The following is a 12,781-nucleotide window of genomic DNA, read 5'->3' on the forward strand; positions in this document are numbered from 1 at the left end:
ATGTCAACCAATGAAGTTCAAAGTTCAAAGTAAATCTATTATCGAAGTGCATATATATGACCAGATTCATTGTCATACACAATAAGTCCATAGAATAATAACCATAACAGAATCAATGAAACACCACATTGAACTGAGCATTCAACTAGTGTGTAAAAGACAACAGACTGTGCAAATACATAAAAAATAATAATAATAAATAATTAAGCAATAAATATTGAAAACATGAGATGAAGAGTTCTTGAAGGTGAGTCCACAGGTTATGGGAACATTTTGATGATGGTGCAAATAATGTTGAGTTATCCCCTCCAATTCAATAGCCTAATGGTTGAGGGGTAATAACTCCTTAATGTGAATCTTGAGGCTCCTTAACCTTCTTCCTGATGGCAACAGCGAGAAGAGAGTGTGTCCTTGGTAGTGAGGGTCTCTGATGATGGATGCTGCTTTCTTCTGACAGCGTTTCATGTATTGTAGATGTGCTCAATGGTGGGGAGGGTTTTAATCATGACAGACTGGGCCATATCCACTACTATTTATAGGACTTTCCATTCAAGGGAAGTGATGCTTCCATACCAGGTGGTAATGTAGCCAGTCACTCTACTGTCCACTACACATTTATAAAAGTTTGACAAAATTTTAGATGCTATGCTGGCTGTTTGAAGACTCCTAAGGAAGTAGAACCATGCTTTCTTTACAATTGTACTTACTTGCTGTCCCAGGACAGGCACTCTGAAAGAAGAACACAGAGGAATTTAAAGTTGCTAACCTTCTCCCCCTCAGATGCTCTGATGAGGACTGGCTCATGGACCTCTGGTTTCCTTTTCCTGAAGTTAATAATCAGCTCCTTGGTCTTGCTGACATTGAGTGAGAGGTTGTTGTTGTTGTTGCACCACTCAGCCAGATTTTCAATCTGCCTTATTTGTCACTACCTTTGATTTGGCTTACATTAGTGGTGTCATCAGAAAGCATTGGAGCTGTGCTGAGCCACACTGTCGTAAGTGTAAAGTGAGTAGAGCAGGGGTTAAGCACACAGCCTTGTGGTGCATCTTGGATGATGGATATTGTAGAAGAGATGTTGTTGCCAATCCCAACTGACTGGATTAGTAAGTGAGGAAATTAAGGATCTAATTGCACGAGGAAGGTATTGAGGCCAAGGTCTTGGAGTTAATTGATTAGTTTTGAGGGGATGATGGTATTGAATGTTGAGCTGTAGTTGGTGAAGAGCATCCTGATGAATGCAGTTTTGCTGTCCAGATGTTTCAGGTTGAAGAGCCAATGAGATGGCATCTGCTATGGACCTATTGTTCCAGTAGGCAAATTGGAATGGATCCAAGTTGCTTCTCAGGCAGGAGTTGATATGCTTCATCACCAACCTCTCAAAGTACTTCATTGCTGTGGATATAAGTGGTACTGAATGCTAGTTACTGAGGCAGGCAGGTCACAATGTTTTTCTTAGCACTGGTATGTTGAAGCCTGCTTGAAGCAGTTTAGTACCTCAGAATGCTGAAGCAAGAGGAAAAATATCTCAGTGGACAATCCAGCCAGTTGATCAGCACCAGCCTTTAGTACATGACCGGGTACCTGACATGGGCTGGGTGCTTTCTGTGAGGTCACTGTCCTGAAGGCTCCTACGTCTTATGGTCTTATAGCTGCTCACATGTCGGCTTCAGAGACTGAAATCACAGTATCATTGGGAGCTATGGAAGTTTGTCGTAGTTCCTCCATGTTTTTACAAAGTGAGTGTAGAAGGCATTAAGCTCATCTGGAAGCGAAGCCCTTCTGTCACCTTTGTCACTTGATTTAACTTTATAAGAGGTGATATTATTGCAGCCCTGCCTTCGTTGATTCAAGTTTAGTTCAGAATTGCCATTTCTCCTGCGGGATGGGTTTCTGGAGATTGTATCTGGACCACCTGTAACCTTTGTTGTCACCAGACTTGAATGCTTCTGATCTGGCCCTCAGCAGATTGTGGATCTCATGGTTCACCCAGGGAAGACTAAATGATCTTGTGGGGACAATGATTCATTCAGATCCACAGATTAGGACTTGAACTTAGTCCAGTCCACTGTCTCAAAGCAGTCTCTTAGCAGCTCCACTGCCTTCCGCAATCACCTCTTTGTTGCCCTAACCTCTGGAGCTTGCACTTTAACCTCTGCCTGAGTGACAGCAAAGTGATGAAATGCAGCCTGAGCATGGAGCAGCTGACAGTCCTTATTTTAGAATAAGATATAAGATAAGTATAAGATAAGTGTTGGGACTTCTGTTGCTACATAAGATCACAAGATACAGGAGCAGATTTAGGCCATTTGGCCCTGCTCCGCCATTTCATCATGGCTGATTGATTTTTTTCTCTCAGCTCCAATCTCCCGCCTTCTCTCTATAAATGCTCATGCCCTGACTAATCAAGAATCTATCAATATCCGCCTTAAATGTGCCCTGTGACCTGATCTCAACAGATGCCTGTGGCAACAAATTCCACAGATTCACCATTCTCTGGCTAAAGAAATTCTTCCTCATTTCTGTTCTAAAAGGACACCCCTCTATTCTGAGGCTGTGTCCCCTGGTCTTTGACTCTCCCACCATAGGAAACATCCTCTTTTACTTCCACTCTATCAAGGCCTCTCACCATTTGATAGGTTTCAATTAGGTCACCCCTCATTCTACTGAATTCTAGTGAATACAGGTACAGAGTCATCAAACATTTTTCATATGACAAGCCATTCAATCCTGGAATAATTTTTGTGAACCTCCTTTAAACCTTCCACAGCTTCAAGACATCCTTCCTAAGACAAGGAGATAAGGTGCCTAAAACTGCTCACAGTACTCTAAATGAGGCCTCATCAGTATTTTATAAAGCCTCAACATTACATCCTTTCCTTTATATTCTAGTTCTCTTGAAATGAATGTTAACATTCTATTTGTCTTCCTCGCCACAGACTCAACCTGCAAATCAACCTTTAGGGAATCCCAAATCCCAAATCCCTTTGCACCTCAGATTTTTGTGTTTTTTCTCCATTTAGAAAATAGTCAGCTCTTTAAAGTGCATGACCATACATTTCCTGACACTGTATTCCATCTGCGACATTTCTGCCCATTTTCCTAATCTGTCTAAGTCCTTCTGTAGCCACTTTACTTCATCAAAGCTACCTGCTCCTCCACATATCTTCATATCATCTACCAACTTTGCAACAAAGCCTTCAATTCTATCATCCAATTGACATATAAAAAGAATCAGTCCCGACACAGACTCCTGGGGAACACCACTAGTCAGTGGCAACCAACCAGAAAAGGCTCCCTTTATTCCCAATCTTTGTCTCCTGCTAATCAGCCACTGCTTTATCCCTTCAAATCTCTCCTGTAATACCATGGACTCATTGCTTGCAAAGTGCCTCATACGCAGCACCTTGTCAAAGGCCTTCAGAAACTTCAAAATAAACAACATAAACCAATTATCCTTTGTCTATCCTGCCAGTTATTTCTTCAAAAAATTCCAACAGGTTTGTCAGGGAAGATTTTCCCCTGAGGAAGCCATGCTGACTCAGCTTATTTTATCACGCGCCTCTAAGTACCCCAAAACACATCCTTAGCAATCAACTCCAACATCTTCCCAACAACTGAGGTCAAACTAAATGGCCTAAAATTTACTTTCTTTTGCCTCTCTTCTTTTTTGCAGAGTGGAATGACATTTGCAATTTCCCAGTCTTCCAGAACCACACTAGAATCATTAGAACCTAATGATTCTTGAAAGCTCATTATTAATGGCCCCATAATCTCTTCAGCTACTTTTTCAGAACCATCTGGTCCAGGTGACTTATCTACCTTTAGACCTTTCAGTTTCTCAAGAATCTTCTCTCTAGTTATGGTAACTTCACTCACTTCACAACCCCGACACCTGGAACTTCCACCATATTGGTAGCATCTTCTATATTGAAGACTGATACAAAATGCTTATTCAGTTGGTCCACCATTTTCTTGTCCCCCATTACTGCCTCTCCACCATCATTTTCCAGTAGTCCAATATCCACTCTAGCCTCTCGTTTATACTTCATATATCTGAAGAAATTTTTGGTATCCTCTTTAATATTATTGGCTAGCTTTCTTTCGTATTCCATCTTTTCCTTCTTAATGGCTTTTTAGTTGCCTTCTGTTCATTTTTAAAAGCTTCCCAATCCTCTAACTACCCACTATTTTTTGCTCTATTATAACCCCTCTCTTTAGCTTTTATGTTGGCTTTGACCTCCCTTGTTAGCCATAGTTGTTTCATTTTTCCTTTACAATACTTCTTCCCCTTTGGGATTTTTATATATCCTGTGCCTTCCAAATTGCTTCCAGAAATTCCAGTCATTGCTGCTGTACCATCATCCATGCCAGTGTTCTTTTCCAATCAACTCCGCTCTCATGCCTCTGTAATTTCCTATATTCTACTGTAATACCGATACATCTGACTTTAGATTCTACTCTCAAATTTCAAGGTGAATTTGGTCATATTGTGATCACATTTTCCTAAGGGTTCTTTACCTTAAATGCTCTAATCAATTCTGGGTCATTGCACGACATGGAATCCAGAATATCTAAGCCAAGGGTCGGCAACCCGCGGCTCTTTCATCTCTGTGCTACGGCTCCCTGTAGTTTGGTAGTTTTTGAAATGTAATTCGAAATTTGAAGATTATGGTGATCTTGTACAATCTAAAAACGTTGAGGAGACCCCATTTCCTGGCACATCTGAACTGGCTCACAATTAGCCACCGTTCCGGCTAAGAGAGATAGCCTATGGGGATTTGTGAGTATGTGTCTTTTGGAGCATCCGCGCCCACGGGGACGGGTTGAGGGAGGCTTTAAATCAAGGCTGTTTAGTTCGAATAAAGTTACCTTTGACTGCAGTGTCTTTATTTTAGCACTGTGTGTAGCGCTACACCGCTACAACGTGTTTTTTATCACTATTAATATACATCACCACTGCCAATGCCTGACACCCGCCAGTGCGCGCTTTCTTTTAATTCTTCGATCCAAGGTAGGCTACCTATGGAGTAACCTTCAACCCAACATCTTTTTTTCGGAGTTCAAAATGTTTTTGTTGCATGCAGAAATGTAATTTTGTTTTCTCTGCAGGAGTTCATCAATTTCATAAATGCAACACATTATAGTTTGTTTATACATAGCATAAAGGCAAAAAAAAACGTTGTATGCAGTGTTATTTCATTTTAAATGTCAAACGGGTTTTGTGGCTCCCAGTGTTTTCTTTTCTGTGGAAAATGGGTCCATATTGGCTCTTTCAGTGGTAAACGTTGCCGACCCCTGATCTAAGCCCCTATTGGGCTCAACCACGAGCTGCTCTTAAAAGCTCTCTCATTGGCATTCTAGAAATTCCCAATCTTGGAATCCAGCACCAACCTGATTTTCCCAATCACCTGCATATTGAAATTCTACAGCACTATTGTAACTTTGCCCTTTTGGCATGGATTTTCCATCACTCATTGTAATTTGTACAGCACATCCTTACTACTGTTTGGGGGTCTATATATAACTTCCATCAGGGTCTTTTTATTCTTGCAGTTCCTTAGCTCTATCAATAGTGAGACAACACCTTTTGACCCTATGTCACCTCTTTGTAATGATTTGATTTTAGGTTTTACCAACAGAGCAACACCACCCCTTTTGCTTTCCTGCCTGTCCTTTCAATACAATGTGTATCCTTGGACATTAAGCTCCCAGCCATTATCTTCCTTCAGCCATGTTTCAGTGAAACCTGCAACATCATGCATGCCAATCTGTAACTGTGCATTCATCTTATTGTGCATACTACGTGCATTCACATATAACACCTTCGGTCCTGTGTTCACCTTTTTGATTTTGTCTGCCTTTTACATTGCAATTTATCTTGTTGTCTGCAATTTTGCCTTCATCAGCCTCTCCTTGCTAGGCATTTCACTACACATTGCCTCTGTTTGTAAACCAACTGCAGAACTATCACTCCAGTTTCCATCTCCCTGCCAAATGAGTCTAAACCCACTCGAACAACTCTAGCCAACCTGCCTGCAAGGGTTCAGGTGTAACCTCTCCCTTTTGTACAGGTTATACATTCCCCGGAAGAGATCCCCATGATCCATAAATCTGAACCCCTGCCCCTTGCACCAGTTCCTCAACCACACATTCACCTGACAAAACATCCCATTCTTACCTTCAGTGGCACATAGCATAGGCAACAATCCAGAGATTACTAAGCTGGACGTCCTGCTTCTCGACTTTCTACTTAGCTCTCTACAATCTCCCTTGAGGACCTCCTCACCTTGTCTACTGGTAAAATGCTGACAGTTATTAAGCAAGGTTTTCTTCAAACAAGCCTGTCTGAAGTCCCGAACTATGATTTAAAATGCACTGGGATGGACTGTTTCGTGATTGGAGATGGCATCATGCAGTGGCTCAAGTGCTTGTTTACAGCTGGCCACTGGTGGAATGTAAACTGTGGTCAGGATTATGTAGGAGAACCCCCCCTAGGTAAATAGATCGGACGGCATTTGATCATTAGGTGTTGAAGGCTGGGGAAACATGAGTTCAATAAAAACACGACTGAGAGTTTATCATGAAACACACATCCTCCTTTTGCCTTTTCCAAATCAGCAGTTCAATCTATCCAATAAATTGAGAAGGCTTCTGGTTTGATCACTGCATCTGTCGTGCCCGGAGACAGCCAAGCTTTGATCTGACATAAAACACAACAGTCCCTCATTCCTCTCTGATACAGCAATCTTCTCCAGTGACTGCACGTTTGCTAACAAGCTGCTGGGTAGAGGAGGTCTCATCACTCTGCTTGGCATCCCATCCCTCTCCTGCTTCGCTCCCGGCCATGGTGATGAACCTTCAGCTGCTTGAAGGTACCATCCGTTCTTCCTCTGCTGTCCTTCAGAAGGTTGCAATATATGTAGATCAATAAGTTGAATTACTTAAAGGGAAATCACATGTCACAGATTGCAGTGAGAGTAAATAGAAAGAAATACATCTAGATACATTATCTGCAACCCTCCAAACGTCGCTGTGGTTCACTGGCACCATCAGACTCAGACCTGTAATATGACTAAACAGGATGCTGGCAGCCTGAACTTGTGTCTTGGTTGTTAGTAGTCATTGTTTATAGTGGCCATGAAGGAGAGTTTACATTAAAATGAAGTTGAGTGCTAGTTTTATCTGGAAAATGGATACATAAGTAATCACACAGACAAAGAGGGATGTATGCATATAACATAATGTAAGAAAAAAGTCCTTATATTAGTGCAGCCTTGGACGGTTGGACATTAGAACATAAGATCGGGATTAAGCCTTTGAATCCACGAAGAGATCCAAAGTATGAAGTGACAATGAAATAACCATTGAGAAAGTTTGTTAATTTTACTGAGATGTAGTGTGTTATACGCCCTTCCAGCTCCGTGATCTGCACTGCCCAGCAGTCCTCCGATCTAATCCTAGCCTAATCACATGACAACTTACAATGACCAATTAACCCATCAACCAATACATCTTTGGACTCTGGGAGGAAAGCAGAGCACCTGGAGGAAACCCACACAGTCACAGGAAACTCCTTACAGGTAGTGGTGGGAAATGAGCCTCGGTCACTCTTACTGTAAAGCGTTTTGTTAACAACTACACTTCTGTGCTGCCCACAATCTAGCCTGGCCATGGGACAAAGTCCACAAGTAACAGCAAAATCAGAAGGCTGCAGATCAAATTCTGCATCTAACAGAATAGCCTGAGTCAGGAACAATTAGGCATAAAGTCTAGAAGAGGCATCTCAGAATACCTGGCAAAGCATTAGATGCTGCTGCATCTATCTCCTCATCAGATACACGGAAAAGCCAGAAAGAGAATCATGGACTTCGTGCACTTTCTCTTAAGTCCCAAATTTCCCATCTTAAGGAAGGTCAGCAAGAGTTCACTCTTAGATCGATCAGAACATCTAAGTGTGCAAGATTCACTTAATTTATGGAGCTGCTGTGTATCTTGGTAAAATATTTACTGAATTACACAATTTCTCACGGAGTCTAACTTGGTGCACATTCTGATAATAGTTCATTGACCTGGAATGACAATTCTGTTTCTCTCATCAGCTCTGGACAAATCCAGCATTTACAATTTCATTATTGCTCTGTTCAGGTTGAGAAGACAGCGAGGACACATTGCTGGCTTTCTTTCCAAGGTGCAAATATAAAATGGGAAACTGCAAGTGAACTTCATGGTTGTAATTTATGAAGGGATTTAATGGCAAGCAAAGTTTTACCGTCTCATGACCTCAATAGATCCCAAGGATTATATTTCAAATTTGAAGCTTTATGCTTTATTAATTTCACTCTCACTTCAATTTAGTTTTCAGTTGGATGAATCCTCTTGCTACTCTGAACATTGTAACCTGAGTCACTATTATCCTGTACACAAACCAAACCACCTCAGAACATGGCTCATATCCATCTTCTACCTTACAACTTGGAATCGGCAAAAAATGCTGGCTTTGACATAAACTCCCATGTCATAGTGCTTTTGCCATCTCCTGGGAAATTCGGTGAAGTAGAGTCTCGATGGTGTAGGTATAGCCGGGGCAGCCGTCACTGGGGTTGGATGCTGCATTGATTCCTGATGGCAGAACACAAACCCGTGGTCGACTCCATTACTCCGCGCAAATCAAAGTGTTGAGCAAGATTAATATCATCGGGAATGAGAACAAAAAACAAACAGGTGTCCAGCGCTGTCTGCCTGTGTTTGACTGGTCTCCCCCTCTTCTAATTACTACTGTTGGGTGGGAGGGGCAGGAGTCTTGGGTCACATGCCACCAGGATCCGGAGCAGTCGTTGCCCTTCAGCCATTGGGTTCCTGAACGGGTTCCACTTGCTAAGCGAGCTCCGCAGCTGTGGACTCACTGTCGGGAACTCTGCGCTCCAAATTTGCACAAATTGATCAGGACGCTTCAGTGCTGAACTGACTCTGCAGCTGTGGCCTGCAACCACAGCACTGAACAGGCTTCGTGGCTCTGGCCTGCAGTCGTCGCCCTCCTGGACCAGCTTCACTCGCCTCACTTCAGGGACTCTGCATTTAATGTTCTCTCTGTTATTTGTTTACTTTGTTAATAGTTTGCAAGATTCGTTCTTTTTGTTTCCACAGATTGGGTGCATGACAGTATCGTATGTTTCTTAAGGGGGTTCTATTGTTTTTCTTAGTTTTGTGGTTGCCTGCAAGAAGATGAATCTCATGGCTGTGTAGAGTATATATACTTTGATAATAAACGTACTTTGAACTCATGAAATTTGAATGCAGTCAGTAGATTGTACACCCTTAATATGATACTTAACTTTAGTATAGATAAGAAGTGCACATCTGAGAAATGGACATTGAATTCCCACGTGTCAAGGCCAGCATTATCTTAGGCTACATCCACACTAGACTGGATCATTCTGAAAATGCCAGTTTCGCATAATAACGATAGGCGTCCACACCAGGCATTTTTGAAAATACCTCCGTCCACATTAAAACGGGTATTTGGGCAAATCTCCTCCTACTGGGCATGTGCAGGACACATCTACGGAAAACAAGCGAAGAGGAAATGGTATACTATTTCCGTTCCACGGCGGCATCGTGTCTTTCCATTGGTCTAAAACAAAAGAGTACAAAAGATGCTGTCTGTATGTGGTAGGCAGCTATGTTTAACTCCAAACAAGCTATTAACGTAGACAATAAAGTAAACAACACACGCATGAAGCTATATGCCATTGTTGTTGTGGTGTTGGAGGTTGTGTCCAAGAAAACAGTGAAATGCCGTGCTGCCGCCACTATCTGTTCCGGCACATCATGACAGTGTTTTTAAAAAGCTCTGGTTACCCTGTCCACACTACACTGCCCAGCCAGCGTTTTCAGTTTTACACACTCTGGAGAGTGTTTTAGAAAAGCTCAGTTTTGAGGGGTGGAAAACACAGTTTCAGTGTTGACAGAGGGTCAAATTGGACAGAAAAAGCTTCCGTTATGGATTTATCCAGCCTAGTGTGGACGTAGCCTTAATCTTCAATTACAAAAAATGTCTTGTTTGGGAGAAAATGATTTTGAGATGCATTCTAAAGTTGAAAGCCTTGTTGGAAGGTGGCATCATATTGATTGGATAATGGTTGTTTCTTTGCACCTTTCATTGGAGAGCAGTGGTAACTACTGGATAGATTTACAGACCAATTAACATTGCAATGGACTGCAAGCACTGTTTAGTTTGTCAATAGTGAATCGTGGGAATGTCTTACAGGCTCCTACAGGATGCGCAATGAACAGAAACATTCTGAATAAATAAAATTCCATCTGAGATTTAGGTTCTCGCTGATTCTATGCAGACTGGAACTGAATCCCATTCGACTCAGGGTTGGGAATACTTTTACTTTCCTGGGGGCCATTCCAGAGTCAAAGCACAATACGCCGTAACATTTTGCCTCCTGTACTTAACAGTACTAACATGATCAACAAGAAGTTTACATTAAATTTTCTCTGAGAATCTCAGCCTTTATTTGAAATTAACCATTAGATCACATAGTTAAATAAACAATGAAATCAACAAAGAAATGAAGGGGCACAAGAGATTGCAGATGGTGGAACATAGAGGCAAAAGAACAAACTGCAGGATGAACTCAGTGAGTCAGGCAACACTCACTGAGTGGAAGGAAATGGGACTGTTGACTGGTGAGTTGAGATCTTCATCTGGCCTGAGAAGCTGAAGGATCATTTTTTTGGTTGTCAGAGCACTCAGAACGCAAGCCAAAACTGTAATGGTGAGATACAGGGAGAGTTTTCAGATACAGAGATTCAAGGTGATAGGTGTCTCCCAGGCTGTGAGCTAAGCCTATTGCTGTACGCTCTGCTCACGCACACAACTGCACAGCCAGGCACCCGATTAATCACATTTCTCAGATGTCTATTTTGTAGCTATTACCTATGACAGCGTGATCTAGATATAATTGATGACAAAGTGATTCAATTTGGAATGAACTCTGAATTCCAGAGCACAGCCAACATTTCATTGGCCCTTTGAAACATTTCGAGTATGAAAATGCTGCTAAACTACTACTAAGGAGATTAGCAACATGATATAAGAGAAGCAATAAGTCAGGTTCTATATTACAGATTGATAAATTGGGCAGCATGGTAACTTGGTAGTTAGCACAACGTTTTACAGTACAGGCAACCGGGGTAAAGGAGTTGTACATTCGCTCTGTGACTGTGTGAGCTTTCTCTGGGCCAAAGACATACCATGATTAGCTTAGTGTTAAATCGAGGGTTGCTGGGTGAAGTGACCTGACGGTTCAGAAGGGCTTATTCCATGCTGTAGCTCAAAAAAAATAAAAACAAAACAACAAAAAATCTGTGCCACACTTGGTTACTTGGGAAATAGAAGGGCGGAACGTTGATATAGCTTATAAGCAGCTTGATTATCTTACATCTTGCTCAATTAACAAATGCAGCCTGAGAATTAGTAATTATTAAATGCATTCAGCTGGCTACAATTGTTAGAACTTAGAATACCACGGGAAAAGATCCATCATTTCTCTTTTATGTTTTTCTTTTCCCTGAAGATAAACTATAGCTTATTTAACAGCTTGAGTATTTCATTCCACTCAGCAGATTGCTTGGTAATCACTCAACAGTTCACACAAAATAATGTAGCACTAAAAGCTCATATAAGATTTTCCATATCACTTTTAAAATTGTTTCATGTGACCACCTGCTCACTACATTGCATTGCTGTCCCGAGTCTCTCTGTCTTTGTAGGAAGCATTTGATACAAATGCTCCATGCTACTGCGAACTTTTGTTCTATCTTTGTTGTTTGAATTGTCGACCGTATACCAGTATCACAACAAGGGGGGGAGAGGGAGAGGGATCAGAGTGCTGAGTGCCACTGGTGAGCCCTCTCCTAGTGGCCATGTGCCAGGAGGCAACCAGCTGTGTTATAATAGAGATAGACACAAGAGAAGAAATGGGATACTCAAGCTGATGAAAAGCAAATGCATGGTGTTCTCATTGATCCTGCAGTCAGATTACCAGATTACATCACCTCACTTTTCTCAGAATGCTGGATAGGTAGACATCATGACTAAGGGATTCAATGAACTGCTTAAGGAAGGTAAGTCATTGTAATTAGACTCCATTTGAGATCCCAGATTCTGCAATGGCCTGATCCTAGGGATGATGAGCTTGCCAATGCAGAAACTACTAAGCCAAGGACCTAAACTATTCCCAGATACAGAAAGACAGAAAGAACCTAAAGCGCAAAAAAAGATCTGTGAGAAAACTAGAGGAAGCGAAATTAACATGTTTACAATTGAGCTACCAAAGGCCAATCACCATTTAAAGTTGCTTACACAACATGGATGGAAGATAGGCATGACAGAAGGCAGTGATGATTCAAGACCCAGATTATACAAGGCCAAGACAGGTGCCATCATCATACAACACAAAAAAGGTACAGTCTCAGGAAGAGGCTTGCATGATGGAAGTGGATGTGGAGAAACCAAAGCAAGTTGACCTCGCAGGGTGATTACACCATGCTGAGCAAAAGGCCTGGGAAAATCATAACCAGATCTGGAAGGACAGCTTGTGGGCTAACATATCTTAAAGATGCTTTATGAAACTTTGGATGATTGCTTCTCCTCTTTTTATTCTTCATTATAAAGAGAGAATAACATGTGATGCATATATAATATTGACTGGTCCCACTTTCAAATCAAGTAACCAACAGCTTTCTGTATTGTAACATGGTGGGATATTCA

This window comes from Hypanus sabinus, chromosome 23, assembly GCF_030144855.1.
Source record: "Hypanus sabinus isolate sHypSab1 chromosome 23, sHypSab1.hap1, whole genome shotgun sequence".
Taxonomy (NCBI): Eukaryota; Metazoa; Chordata; class Chondrichthyes; order Myliobatiformes; family Dasyatidae; genus Hypanus; species Hypanus sabinus.